This window comes from Stenella coeruleoalba (genome assembly GCF_951394435.1).
Source record: "Stenella coeruleoalba genome assembly, chromosome: 17".
Taxonomy (NCBI): Eukaryota; Metazoa; Chordata; class Mammalia; order Artiodactyla; family Delphinidae; genus Stenella; species Stenella coeruleoalba.
In genome coordinates this window covers 47,328,504-47,343,572 of record NC_137163.1, presented here as the reverse complement: position 1 = coordinate 47,343,572, position 15,069 = coordinate 47,328,504, and the positions used below count along the sequence as shown (strand labels likewise).

Below are 15,069 nucleotides of genomic sequence, written 5' to 3'. Positions count from 1 at the left end.
TCTTTTAGGATTATGGTGGTATATACCTCCAGTTTATAGAAAAAAACTGCGTTGTAGAAAATCCAAGTTAAATTAGGACTAAAATCCAAGTTAAATCTAGAACTAAAGTTTTACTGCCCCCAATACTTGTAAACTCTAGGTTACTGCTCTGTTGTCCATTTCATCAGTTGCAGAATATTCAAGTTAGTCTTTCAATGCTAACAAGAACATAAAAATGTATTATGTCTAAAAGCAGAACATGATTGCCAAGCCAGATCTGCGCATTACCTGAGAGTTTGGGGGGCCACCCAAGCGGCATCTACTTGTTTGCTACTGACCTTCAGATAGACTTGCTCAAGAATTGTTACAATGTAATAACATACACCCTTATGTACTCTTGAGTTTATTGAAAACACACAGCAAATGTGCACACATACACACCAGCACACCAGCACGCACCTACTCTAGAGCCTAGAATTTTAAGAGTCAGAACTTTTTATTTGCTTCTGGATTAAGATGGACCCTGTATTTCCTCAGCATGCTAATTAGAAACTATAAACAATTCAAAACCAGCTTCTTAAAATTCTGTTTTACAAAAATTGATGTTAAATATTATCCTCAGAGAGTTCTACTCTGACTTTTCAAATTGTTTTTTTCTCCCTTCATGGGATAAACAGTTAGGGTTTCTTTTTGTTTGTTTTTTTATCTCTCATGTAAAAAATTCTATCTTAAAAGCTGATTTATTATTTCTTCCTTAGCATGGATGACATGGGAACAAATTTCATCAGTCTTGTTTTTATTTAAGTTGAAAGGTTATATATTTCTACTATCTACTGCAATAATGCTAAATATTTTTATAGTACTTGTAAATCTTATGACATTATTTTTTTAGTTTGTATTTAAGGCATTTACTCAAAAGGGACCATATGCCTCAGTTCATGTCACTCTATCATCAGTGTGTACGGTCACTCTATTTTCTAATACTTTTAAGATTGGTTTTGGCCCCGACGTTCCTCTGCCAGATTTATTTCCTTTATTTTCCCCTATATAGCACCATTTGGGCCATTTAATATGTAATTTCCCAACTCACCTTTCATAGTTATTTTAAACATGTGTATCTATTTGAAATACCGAATTGTTTTGTATTTTCTAATTTTTGCAAAAGTAGTATCGACTAAAAATCACATCCTATTCTTTTATTTTTTCTACACAAAATTATTGTTTTAAAATTTGTCTGTGTTGCTCCATAGAAATTATTGCTTCTGGCCACTGTCTAATATTCCACCATATGTTAATACCATATTTTGCTTATCCGTTACCCTGGTGATACATACTTAGGCTATTTTCAACACTTTATGTCCACCATAGGCATTAATACACTCTTTCCACATGTCCCCTTGAGTAACAGTGCAGAGTAACACTGCAGCTGTGGAATGGCTGAGGTAGAAGTCATATATATGCCTTATTTCACAGATTGCTCCCCAGAATAGCTGTACCATTTTCCCCTCACCAGCAATACTTGGAATTTCTCTCTTGCCATATCCTTTGTCACCACACGCTGTTAATCTGCATTTTTAAAAATTAATTAGTTTATTTTTGGCTGCATTGGGTCTTCGTTGCTACACTCAGGCTCTCTCTAGTTGCAGCGAGCGGGGTCTACTCTTCGTTGCGGTGCGCAGGCTTCTCATTGCAGTGGCTTCTCTTGTTGCGGAGCACAGGCTCTAGGCGTGCGGGCTCAGTAGCTGTGGGTCCCAGGCTCTAGAGCGCAGGCTCAGTAGTTGTGGTGCGCAGGCGGAGTTGCTCCACAGCATAATTTGCATTTTAACTTCTGGAAATTTGGCATGTGTGGATTCATATGAAGTAAGGTGTTTTAATTCTGCATTGCTCTGATTCTAGAAAAGTTAGGTCTTCATATACTTTCTTGCTATTCATGTTTTCCATTCTATGAATTGCCTATCATGACCTTCGCTCATTTTTCTATTGAGTATTGTGTGTCTTTAGAGATGTAGAAGTTTTTGTATTCAGATGTTGAGTCCTTTGTTGGGTTTTAGATAATGTATATGTCTTCTACCCATCAACTGTTTTTCAGTCTGACTTTGGTATCCTTTATTGTACATACATTTCTAATTTTTTATTAAAGTATAATTGATTTACAATATTATGTTAATTTCAGGTGTACAACATGGTGATTCAATATTTTTATAGATTATGCTCCATTGAAAGTTACTATAAAATATTGGCTATATTCCCCATGCCCTACAATATATCCTTGTATCTCATTTATTTTATACATAGTTGTCTGCACTTCCTAGTTCCCAGTGTGTATCTTGCCCCTCTCGCTTCCCTCTCCCCACTGGTAACCACTAAATTGTTTTCTATATCTGTGAATCTCTTTCTGTTTTGTTGTATTCATTCGTCTTATTTTTTAGATTCTACTTATAAGTGATATCATTACAGTATTTGTCTTTGTCTGACTTATTTCACTAAGCATAATACCCTCCAGGTCCATCTATGTTGTTGTAAATGGCACAATTTAATCATTTTTTATGGCTGAGCAGTGTTCCATTGTGTACATATGGCACGTATTCTTTGTTCATTCATCTGTTGATGGACACTTAGGTTGCTTCCATATCTTGGCTATTGTAAACAATGCTGTTATAAACACTGGATGTGGGTGCATGCATCTTTTCAAATCAGTGTTTCTGTTTTCTTCAGATATATACCCAGGAGTGGAATTACTGGATTATATGGTTGTTCTGTTTTGTTTTTGTTTTTATTAACATCTTTATTGGAGTATAGTTGCTTTACAATGGTGTGTTAGTTTCTGCTTTATAACAAAGTGAGTCAGCTATACATATACATATGTCCCCATATCTTCTTCCTCGTGTGTCTCCCTTGCACCCTCCCTATCCCACCCCTCTAGTGGCTACATCAGTTAACATTCCCACCAACAGTGTACCAGGGTTCCCTTTTCTCCACATCCTCGCCAAGGCTTGTTAGTTTTGTTCTTTTTTATGATAGCCATTCTGACATGTGTGAGGTGATCTCTCATTGTTGTTTTGATTTGCATTTCCCTGATGGCTAGTGATGTTGAGCATCTTTTCATGTGCCTGTTGGCCATCTGTATGTTTTCTTTGGAAAAATGTCTATTCAGCTCTTCTGCCTATTCTTTTAAATCAGATTTTTTATATTAATAAATTTATAATTTTAATATAGTTAAATTCATCACTTTTGCTTCATACAATGTATGCTTCTTTATTTTTCAAAGATCTATTTCATCTCTTACCCTGAAATCACAAATATATTACCTTGCAATTTCTTTTATTCTCTCTAGATTTTATTTTTCACATTTAAATATTAAAACTATTGTATTTTAGTTTTGTACATTAGGTGGAATTATATAACATAATGGTTAATAGAATGATTTCTGTGGGGTTTAAGTTCCAGCTCCACCATGTACTTCTTAGGCTAGTCATTTTATCTCTCATACTTCAGTTTTTCCATCTGTAAAATGAGGATAATAGTTTATGCCTTGTGGATTTTTTTGTGAAGATTAGGTGAGCTATATAGGACTGGGTACAACATAAGTGATATCACTAGGTTAAGATCCAGTCTCATCTCTCTTTTTAAAATGAGACTGTTTCCCCAAAAGCTGTAATTTAGCTTCCTCCATTGGACTATGATTCCATCTCTTTCATGTGCCAACTTTCTATCTGTATATAGCTCTATTTCTAGGCCACCTGTTTGATTTGTTTTCTTATTTGCTGTTTCTTCCAAGGGCATCACACAGTTCTTATCTATCATGACTTCCCAATATATCTTAATGTGTAGGGCACATTCTCCATTTTGAGCTTATTTTTCAAAACTACCTTAGCTGTATGGAGAACTTTATTCTTCCAGATACATATTATTTTACTTTATTTTATTTTAATTTTTTTATAGGAGATAGAGCAATCTGCTCTTTTTTTTTTTCTTTTTTTTTTTTTGGCTGCATTGGGTCTTCATTGCTGCGTGTGAGCTTTGTCTAGTTGCAGCGAGGGGTGGGGCAGGAGGCTACTCTTTGTTGTGGTGCACAGGCTTCTCATTGCAGTGGCTTCCCTTGTTGCAGAGCACAGGCTCCAGGCTCGTGGGCTTCAGCAGTTGTGGCTCGTGGGCTCTAGAGTGCAGGCTCAGCAGTTGTGGTGCACCAGCTTAGTTGCTCCGTGGCATGTGGGATCTTCCTGGACCAGGGATTGAACCCATGTTCCCTCCATGGCAGGCGGATTCTCAACCACTGCACCACCAGGGAAGTACCCCAGATACATTTTAGAATCACTTTTTTATGCTGTCCCTCAAAAAAAAAAAAAAAAAGGGCTTGGCCTTTTATTACAGTTGCATTTAATTTTATATATTAATATAGGATATTTATATTATTATAGTAAGTCATCTCATCCATACCTGTGATATAAATTTCTTTTACTCATGTGTCCTCTAATAAAGTTTTCATTATGAAGATTTTCTGCATAATTTATTAGGTGAAACCCCATACTCTCTATATGTTTTGTTACTGTGGTAAATTCATCTTGTATTGTATCTAGATATTGATGCTATGGAGGAACACAATTGATTTTGGTGTATTAATTTTTTTGCAGTCCCTATGTTGAGCTCTTTTCTTAGATTTAATAGTTTATTGATTTTCCTGTATTTCCAATGAAACACATAATCAAAACAATCTATAAATATGACATTTTTATCTATATTCTTCTAAACCTTCTCTCTTTCTATTTCTCTCAATACACAGCTCCAAAAAGGTCGGTTCCAATAGGCCAGTAATGTTAGAAATCTTCATCTCAATTCTCTCCTTAAAGGAAATGCTAATTTTTAAAAAAAATTAGTAGTATAATTTTTGTTAGTGTATACATGTGCCATGTATTTTTGGTATATAGCCTTTATCAAGGAAAGATAGTTATTATTTGGATCTAGTTTTATAAAATTTACCCTACCCAATAGATTTTGAACCTCATGGGATGCTTTTTATCTCTTCTATCTAAAAAGAATGATGATATGATTTTCTCCTTTTATTTAACTAATACAGTGAATCACATGAATTGATTGGCTGATACTGAACCAACCTTGCATTCTTAAGGATAAACCCACTTGACCAAATCGTATTATAGTATAGATTAGCTTTTGCTGTATTACAAACCACCTCAAAACTGAGTGGCTTAGGGAGATCAGCTTGGTGCTTTGTGACCACCTAGAGGGGTGGGATAGGGAGGGTGGGAGGGAGGGAGACACAAGAGGGAAGAGATATGGGAACATATGTATATGTATAACTGATTCACTTTGTTATAAAGCAGAAACTAACAAACCATTGTAAAGAAATTATACTCCAATAAAGATATAAAAAACAAAAAAACAACAAAAAACTTACTGGCTTAAAATAGCAATCACTTGGCCATTTGGGACTGGATTCATCTGAGTAATGTTTTACTTTTGGTTTTATCTGGGCTCCTTCACGTTTTAGTCTTTTGGTTTTATCTGGGCTCCTTCATGTTTTAGTCAACTGATGGATCAGCTGAGTGAGAGCTGGTCTGAGACAGCCTCACTCACAGGTTTGGTGGTTGGCTTGGACAGTGGGAGCACCTGGTCCACTTGTCTTCAGAACCTAGTGGGCTAGTCCTCGGCAACTGAGCCATCAAGCTCTTTTGCTATTGTCTCATGTGGGTTGAGTATGCCAAAGCCCAGTCCTGCTGAAGTGGTGACTCAGGAATGAGGGTGTCAGAAGGGGATTGTACCATAATTTTTGAAACATCCTATCACAATGTTTTTAATATACCTTAAAACTCTGTGGAATAATATTGCATTTAGGTTTTTGACTTATATTTTTAATAAGGAAAATTTGATTGTAATGTTTTTTTATATTGCCCCTGTTTGGTATAATATTCTTCTTGCACCTCTAGCCCCATTATTCTAGCTTGGGGTACTTAAAATGTATTGAAGGGGATAGAAATGAGTATTGCATCTTAAATAAAATTCTTGGACAAGTGGTTCCCACTTATCACTGAGGTTGTTCAAAAGGCTGCACTCTCACAGTGGACTATTGAACCCTTATGTACACCAAGCATTACATCTCACTTATACAGTATTGGTATCACAGCGCCTATGTATAGCACAATACCCATTGCTAATTCAGATTGTGTTTTAAGATATGAGACAAAATGTAAGACTTTTATTATAGTCATAAACATCTAGCAAACCAACCAGAAAATAAATGCTAGTTTTCAGTTGGTTGGCCGAGAACAAAAAAGTGAAGAATACCTAGTGCAAAACCATATCTCTGCTAACTACTGTTGGATTTAGAGCACACACATGCTAAAAAATATCTTCTTATCAAAGATTTGAGGTTGGACCTGAAAAAATTATATCAGAAGTGAAAATAATCATGTGGTCTGACCAGCGTGGATCACACAAAGTAAGTGTATACTATATATAAAGTAGATAGACTACGAGGTCCTACTGTATAGCACAGGCAACTATATTCAATACCTTGTAATAACCTATAATGGAAAAGGATCTGAAGAAGAGATACATATATCGGAATCACTTGGCTGTACACCTGAAACACAACATTGTCAATCAACTATACTTCAAGTAAAACAAAACAAAACAAAAAACTAAGTGTAAAGGGAAGTATAGTTTTATAAATTCACCTCTGATATCCAATGGACCAACTGAAAGACAACAGAAACTACAACTATCTAGGAGACAGGACATGGCCGGCAAACCAGGCCGTTACCCTCGGTAACGGTCATACCTGCCAAAAAATATACAGACTAGCCTGCATTCATGAATACATAGGAATTCTTCATTTATCTGGCATTGTTAGGCAATGAAGTATTGTATGTTAGGAGAAGTTTTTTTTAAATGACAAATTGAAGAGGAGTTATTTTAACCTTCACTCGGTAATGTTTTTCTAAAATTAAGAAATGTATCTACTGGTGTATCTAATGTTTCCTTGATAACTCGGGGTCATCAGTTCAATCAACATTTACATGAATAATGCAAATGGAAACAAGACAGGCATGCTTACTGAAACTGAAAATGACATAGCAATGGCTGGAATAGCTGATGAGAGAGCAAGAAAAAAAGCAAAACTGAAAACAAACCGTGATCAGGAAACAATCAGTCAAGTTCTGACTTTCTGTACTTAGTTTCAAAAAGAGATACCACAAATCCCAGCGAGAGACTCCAGCATCATTAGCTGTCTTTCTCCTTTGTTTCCACCTTCCTTTCCTTTTCCTTCTACCCTAGATTGTTCCAGGAAGTGTTTATAGCTCCTTGCAAGACAAATTCTAATACTTGCTTTCTCTCACACAAACTTCACAATATGTCCATGTGGTAAATGGTGTGGAGGTAAAAGAGAATTCATCACAGGGACAGCTCCTACGAAAATAAAATTAGAAACTAGCTTCTAAACATGCAGAGAGAAGGGCGTGGTGTCAGGCACTAATTTCCTTGCGAATTCCTCTCCATTTCTAATAGACGTTCTTCTTTACCAAGATCCCTTTTAATTGGTGTCCTATTCCAGACTGCTCCACTCCGCCCATCCTCATCCTGTAAAATACATTCACACTCGTTTGTGACCCTACTTATTTGCCCATTAAATAATCAATCATAGAACTGTCGGAATTAAATATAGAGTGAAATTAAAATGGTGGAGTCACTTGGAGGGTTTAAGCAGCTCCACCAGAAAATACTGGGCATGGATTTAAAAGAGGCTGCGTGGGACTTGCTCTTGTCCAAGTTCTTTCTCAAGAAGTATCTGAAATAAGCCTAAATTCAGAGTTAATCAGACTGGCCTGCTTTCTCAGGTGGACTGGAATTCATTGCTCTTTCCCCTCAACTCCCTGATGTCAGTGGTACTTTCCGGAGAGGAGGTGGACTTCTCTGCCTACTGCAGAAGCTCAGTTCCCCCCGGGTCCGCTCCCTGTCTGAATTCCACACTTGAGGCCAGATGCCAGCCTTCCGAGAACATTCGTGGCCTCCTTTCAGTTTTTGACCTGCTCAGATTGAGTCCCTCTAGACTCTTTCTGGAAACCTGATCTTCAACCCCTTTCCCTGACCTCGATGGTTACCTGCCTACTTTAGGCCTCAGGTGCTTTAGCTATAAAATGATATAGTTGCCCTTAATTCTAAAGTTTTCTTTCTAAAGCGCTACAATGTGGTGGCTCCTTGAAAATGTTTCTCTTTGCTGGTTTTAATTTTGTAGAGAATTAAAACCCCAGCCACTCTAAAAGACAGTAAGTTACATTGGATCAGGAAAGTGTGCTTTTGTAGTTAGATTAACAGGGATGGAAGACGACTTAGTATGTTTTAAGATACTCATGATCCGTTCTCGTGAGAGTCGGGGAAGAAGGGGAAGAGAGTTAATAAAATACTAAACAATTGTGACAAATTAAGTTCACCAAGATGTAGGTGATTAGTTACTACTTGAATAAGCCACACAAATCCAATCCAAGTTTTCCTTTAGTTTTCTAAGAAGGATCCCAGTGAACTGAGTCCCATGTTCAGTAAATCCACGTTCAATGGCTTAGTCTTTAAAAACTGTTATGTTGCTGGAAGCAGAAATATTGCCCATCAGTCCTAATTGATGTTTAGCTATCACGCACATTTGAAATAAATTTATTACTTTGCCTGATCTCAGTGTAATACATTCTAAAGGGGCAAAGAGCACACGAAAAGTTATGGAGTCTCCATCTTCTACACTAAAGTGTGCAATAAATTACATATTATTTGGCCATGAAATTCACAAGCCATAGAAACCACACCATTAGCAATGTATACAGTGGTAAACAGCAGGTAATGAGAATGATAAAACCAAACAGACTGTGTAGGTTGGCACTGCTGCCAATAAAGCAATCATTAAATGGATTCATATGCATCTACGCTAGGTAAGCTCTTTAGGGCAATTGCTATGAGTTCTACATACCTGTCAGGATATTATATATAGCCCAGTTTCTATGCCCTTTATTCAAAGACACTGAGAAAGGGTTATTCTGGGTAAATTCAGACCTTTTCTCAATATAGAATTTGGTCAACATGCATTCTGAACAGCAAAATTTCACAGTATTTTCCTACACTAATTGCCACCTCAGCAAATGCAGGATTAAGTATAATGGATTATAAGAAGTTAGAAAGGAAAGATGGAAGAAAAGAAGGAAGGTAGAAAAAAGGTGGATATGGAGTACTTCAACATTTATGTAGAGTGGACCTAAAACTAACCTGACGTTTCCCTGAATTATTAGCATATGCTATAGAAACTTAAATGAAAAAATTAAAAAACCCAGCAAGGGAAACTCAAAGATTCTCTGCTTTTTCACTTTACTGCATATACACGTCCATCTTAAACAATCTATATGCTTATATCGAACAAGAGAGCATTGTTTTGCAAGGCTATTTGGGTTCTATCAGCATGTAAAGGTCAGACAACTCAAGTTTAGCAGAGTCAGCTTTCAGGTGAATAATTGTTTCTTTCAGGTTGCGAGCATTTGAATTTTCCAGAAATGTTTCCCAAAACATGAAAATTAAAAGAGTCCTAGGACAGCGTCCTTTAGAAGTTTTATAGTATCAAGGTTTTTGGAGGAAGAGTATCCTTGTCCATTATCAACACAATGATTCCAAGCAGATCAATTTATGCTGAGAATATTATATAACAGAACCCACTTCACATCCATTATACTGACAATGATCTTCCTTACTTCAACCTTGTGCTTCTTATAAAGTTGAAAATACTGAGCCAAGAACAGACAGTGACAATGCCAGAGACTCAGATGTACCTATAGGTGCCTTCAGACATCATCAGCCACCCAGGCTAAAGTCCTGGTTTAAAACATCCCAACATGAATGAATCTCAAAAACCATATGCTGAGCAAGTGAAGCCAGATCAAAAGGGCACCCACTGTATTATTCAACTTACATGAAATTCTAAACTGGGCAAAAGTCATCTCTAAAGATAAAAAACAGATCTGTGGTTGCCTTGGGGTGGGAGATGGGGATACTTTTGCAAAAGCCTGGGAGGAAACTTTCTAGGGTTTTAGACTTGTTATCTATCTTTATGGGGGTGGTGGTTAAACAAATGTATACATTAATTAAAAGTCACTGAGCCGTTGACTAAAAATGTCTGCATTTTATTGTACGTAAATGATACCTTAATAAGGTTGATTACAAAATGAACCAAAACCAAAACAAAGCAGAAGAAAAACCTCTCAAGACCTTAAAGAAAATACACTGTTTTCTTCCAGGGTACCAGATTGGAAATGAGGCATTGGTCTGTTCTACCCTCAGATTATCCCTAGAATTATCTAGTCTATTTTAAAGCACTAGAGTCCCCTATCAGGAAAACTCACCCCATGTTTAATTACTTTGATTTCTTCTCTGCCTCTTCTCCTAAGACAGTGAAGCCATTCACGGAAGGAAAACCAGCTTTTTCCAACTTTGCATCACCACATATTCTTTCCAAAGCTATTATTTATGGAAAAAAATTTGGCTACACTTCGTAAATATTAGCTTTTTGAGCCTTACAAATCTTAACAGTTAACCTATTGCCTCCACTGGAATTTGGAAAAAAAATTATTTTGAAAATGAATAGCTGAGAATTGACATTTTTGCTTTTTGTGATTTTCTCTTCCCCTAAGAGAGAAGTGAGTAGGAATGAGAAACACATACATAAAGAAAAAAAATTATCTTGTTGCCTTTGCATGGTTATAATTTATAGGAGGCCCTTTTCAACAATAATCTATTATCAGAATCAATAAAATACAATCTCCATGAAGGCCAGGCCAGGATATTTGTCTCTTTTTCAGCAGATTGCAATACAAAACACATTCATGGATATGCTTCTTGGTGATCTTTGTAATACTGTAACAGTTTACCATTTCCTCATGCCTCTTCACCTTAACTTCAACCTGGTTTTTCACTGATGACCTCACAGTTCCTTCTCTATCACTTGGTTGTGGGCCTCTTTTCCAACTCCAATTCCAACTCGCATTTCACTCTGGAACCAAAGGAAGACTCACACCTTCCTGCTTTTTAGTGATACCTCAAGGTCATTTCCATATTGTGATCACCCTGAAGAATAGCCAGACAATTGTTATTTCAGAGCCATCTGACAGTTTGTAGCTCTAAAAATTAACTAAGGACCAAATTTGTCAAAAATATCCTAGTTTAAGATTTTGGTAATACAGCAACAGTAATTCCGAAGTCATTTATGACAATCAGTGTGGGAAGCACCCTCCTTCAAGAAGATCCTTTGCCATACAATACTCTTTCCCTGCCAGGTAATAAGGAAGCACGGCCGAGGAAAGTAACCTTTTGTGGAAAGAAATACTTGGCTTCGAGAAGGCTTGCAGTTCATATCTTTTTCTTGAATTAGATTCCCATTAATTACATTATCCACAAAGAGGTAATTATCAGAATTATGTAAGCAATTAAGGAGATGCTACTCCACATTCTTTCAGCTTGTTGACTTTTCTCACTTTATTTCATGTGGCCATCTGAAACATCAGTGATTTACCTGTGTTTCTTTTTTTTTAAACAGATTTCTGTGTGTGTGTGTCCCCATGATGAAAACATCATTAAAGTAAAATATCATGAATAGACTCTTAAGAAGCAGAGTCTACTGAAAGTCCTGGAAAATATGAAAGCACTAATATTCATGGACAGCTCTACACTCTGAAAGTTACTCCAAATGTTGTTGATCTCTCTTTTGTCTAGGAGTTTTTCAGATTTTCTACCATGATCATTTGTTAGTTTTATAATTACATAATAAAGGCATTACATCATACAATCTTTTGTTATCCACTGCAGTTTTAAAACTATTCCTTTCCTTGTCCTCAGCAGATATGTCATAGATTATTAGTACACAAGCAAAGACTTTCAACGTAACAGTACTTTATAGTGAGAAGAACTATACTGAGCTATCTCTATTCTAAGACAATGCACTAGGAAAGCACTAGGAATTCTTAAGCACTAGGAATACCGAGACGATCAAGGGGCAAGTTCCTTGCCTTCGAATATACATGATCATTATAGCAAATGCTTAAATAGCACTTAGTATGTAACTCACCACAGCAGTCTTATTATCCTCCTTTTTAATAGGTGAGCAGAGGAAGCCACAGGGAAGTCATAGGGTAAAGCCAGAATTTGAACCTAGGTAGACTAGTACACTCTCCACGGCTTTAACTACTACATTAATATATATATATATATATATATATATATATATATGTTACATATATATATATATATAAAAAAAAAACCTCCAAGTATTCCAAAGTTAAAAACACTTATCTACCAAAACTCAAAAAGCAGCACACAAACTTGCATAGAAAATAAACATGTAAAAGTTCATAAATAAACCACAATATAACCTGCTCCACATAATATACTGACTGCAGTGTCCTGGGCCTCTCCCATCCTTAGGTAGCTGGAAATTACAACAAAATAATACTTTTCACCTTTGGAAGCCACACCATCTCTCATACCAACCAACCAATTACTTCCTTAGAGAGAATAGGAAATTAACCTGAATATCATAAAAAAATATATATATATAGCATTACTGATGTAGAATCTTTGTTTAAAGACAATAATTTCAATAGCAGAGGGAACGTTACCATTGCAGGCTTCAGATAACCTCTATATTTCTCAGATTTCATGCTAAATCATAAAATGCCATATTGTGTCTGAAGCTATTTTTTCAATAGTCCATTTTCTTAAATGGACTAGCAATGCCGTAAATACTGAGGACCATTTTGGCTCCCAAATCCTAAAGCCATTCTGATTATGCCTGGGTGATCATGGGGACGTCATCGGAACTACCAGAGGACTGGCTGAAATACCAGTGTTCTGGCCAGCCTACAAATCAGAAATTATACAGAATCCAATTTTATTTTTCTGTTAAGTAATTCCTATGAGGCTTTTGGGATGTCAATGTAAAGTCCTTTCATGTGTAATCTTTATCCATTAGATAGGGAACAATGCCAATCCCCGTCATAAATACTTTCACAACCTGACACTGAAAATCCACTGTAGGGCATAGGACCTGCAAATAGGATATGAATCACACACATGCACTCATTCAGACAATCCACAAATATTCATTTTTAAGTCTACTATATGCCAATAATGTACCGGCCTCTCAGATGCCAAACCATGCTAAATGCTGAAACAGACATACTCAGTTCGGGCCCTCCTGGAACTTATTACCTACAGAACTGCCTTCATTGTAAATGGTCAGGCCTCAGCCAATGCTATTATCATCAGCAGGTGACCAAAGGATAGAGCTTGCTTTCTAAACAAGCTCCACACTCTTTGCTTTCAACATTTTTGTTTTCCTTCAAGGCACATAATCCAGTGGTCAGTTTCTCCCAGTTAGTGAGGTTTGGGGAAAAGGTACCCAGTGAACAATTCCTTGTAGCCTCACTCTTTCCTCACACTCTCCTCTGTGCTTTTGAGCTAAAGAGACCTGGATTAAAGTCACTTGCTCTAACGTTATTATTTTAAAATACGGCTGCTCCTGCTTTGAGGATTTCCACTGGACCAACACAGCAGCAAAGCAGCACTGAATCAGAAGCAGGTAAATTTCAAAATGACAGCTCTAAACATATCCACTCTCCTTTTGTTCTCCTCCTATCCCTTTGCTCTGAACACCTCTGCCCTGAGGCTTTGCCTTTACCCTTCTCTGATTACTGCTCCAAAAGGGTTTCCAAGAGCGGGGAGTATTTTATGGTTTCATTTGCTCCCAAGTCCTTGGTGGAAAAGGATGCTTGCTTCCTGATTCTTACTAATTCCACACTCACATCATCAACACAAAAACCATCATTAAAAAAAAAATTTCCTCAGCTTCATATTTCTTCTGGGCCAACACTGAAAGAATATTTTCAAAGAAACACTATCCTCTCTCCTTTGCTCTTCTGAGTTTCACGTTCTTACCTCCAGTCTCATTTTCAACCCTTATTACGGGATGCATCACAAAAACAGAAGAAAGTTCTTTGTGCTGTCCTGTACCAGCTAATTATTCTAATTTGTTCTGTCTCTACCGAACAGAATGCAAAATCAACACAAAGGCTGATTATGCGACCTCTTCCAAGGGAATGGTCTTAGAGTTGTCTGTTTACTAATGAAGCTCAGTGTGTATTAAGGCTTGACTGAAGCAATCATCAGGAATTTTCATACCTTAAATTAGTCTTTTCTACCAGATGCACATCTTTCATTTCGGATAATATAACTTTTAAGTTCAGGATACAACTGGACAAAAGAAAAGAAAAAAAGGTAACCAACACAACATTTGCAGTAATAACACAGTAAGAGCTCTCATCCTTCCCTGAGGAATTCAGCCTACTTTATGGACACAATTTAGTACAAACTCATAAGAAAGCTAACAAAGCCCCAAACCACTTCACAAGAGCGTAGAGAGGTAAAGGTCAGAAATTATTACTGCCAGACCCAGCAGACAATGGCACCTACCGGAAAGAGCACAGGACAGGAAAACCTGGAAGCCTGTGTTCCAGTTTCGGTTATTCCTGTAAGCACTAGTACGATCTGAGTGAACTCAGCCTGCCTTGCTTTTTCCGTTTATAAAAACCTACATCATCCTCTCAGTAGAATGAAATGCCACATCTGAAAAGTTGCAGATCTCTTTAGGAAAGAAAAAAGCTCATGCTTTCCAACCAAAATGGAATAATTCAGTCAATGGAGACTTAATAAAAATCTGCCATAAAGCAATTGTTTACTTGAAATCTATCTTTTGTGGTATATTTATTGGGGTAAGGAGTGTAAGCAAATCATAATTAGAGTTACCGATTATTCCAGAAATCAAGGTCATTGAGTTCAGATTCCAACTTTGACCCTGACCCAGGCTTACAGAGATGTAAGATGTCCCAATACCTCATATCCAGCATACATGGGAGAAACAAGGTATGCAGACAGATCCTCTTATAAATATCCCATATGTCGTGGTTTTAATACAGGGTCTCAGATTCATTGCCATTCTTCGCATCCAGATGTGGGCATTTTCCTTTGAATTTAGGCAGGCTTTCCATGGCTTCA

General features: G+C 36.9%; 1 long non-coding RNA gene across 3 annotated transcripts in view; it reads left to right on the top strand.

The window, feature by feature from the left end:
• LOC307175915 overlaps positions 1-11,823 on the top strand; it is a 39,219-nt gene extending 27,396 nt beyond the window's left edge. For all 3 annotated transcript variants that reach the window (XR_013824539.1, XR_013824540.1, XR_013824541.1), the window contains one exon: positions 11,558-11,823. This is a non-coding gene — a long non-coding RNA (uncharacterized lncRNA). The remainder of the gene's footprint in view (positions 1-11,557) is intronic.
• Positions 11,824-15,069: the final 3,246 nt, after the last annotated feature.